Raw genomic sequence first — 415 nt, 5'->3', positions numbered from 1 at the left:
CGACCTCTCATCCCCCCCACATATATGCAACCCGTGCCTGCACGGCAGGGGGCACGATGCCTTCCCTGGGCAATGACCCCCCCACCTTCTGTGCCACATGCTGGCTGGTGTCCCCCCTGCCCCCGAGCTCAGGTCCAGGGGCTCGGCCCTCCCGCACACAGCTGTGCATGTGCATCCCAATACATGCTTTGCAGCAGACTCTCCCAGTAGCCGTGCCTCCTTACTGCCTGGGTGGGGGGCTGGGGCAGGGGGGCATCCTCACCCTGCCTGGGGAACAGCAGAAATGAACCCGAGTTGCGCTGCATGGCCGGAGCCCCCTGCCACCATCCTGGCTTTGCCTGTGGCCTGAGAGCCCACATGGCAGGAGCAGCGAGACAGGAACAGGGGGGTCAGAGGACTGTACTCATGCAGCCCC

This window comes from Gavialis gangeticus, unplaced genomic scaffold (genome assembly GCF_001723915.1).
Source record: "Gavialis gangeticus isolate Ggan-Ray unplaced genomic scaffold, GavGan_comp1, whole genome shotgun sequence".
NCBI lineage: Eukaryota > Metazoa > Chordata > Crocodylia > Gavialidae > Gavialis > Gavialis gangeticus.
The sequence above is the reverse complement of the archived record's forward strand: the minus strand, read 5'-3'. Positions refer to the sequence as shown.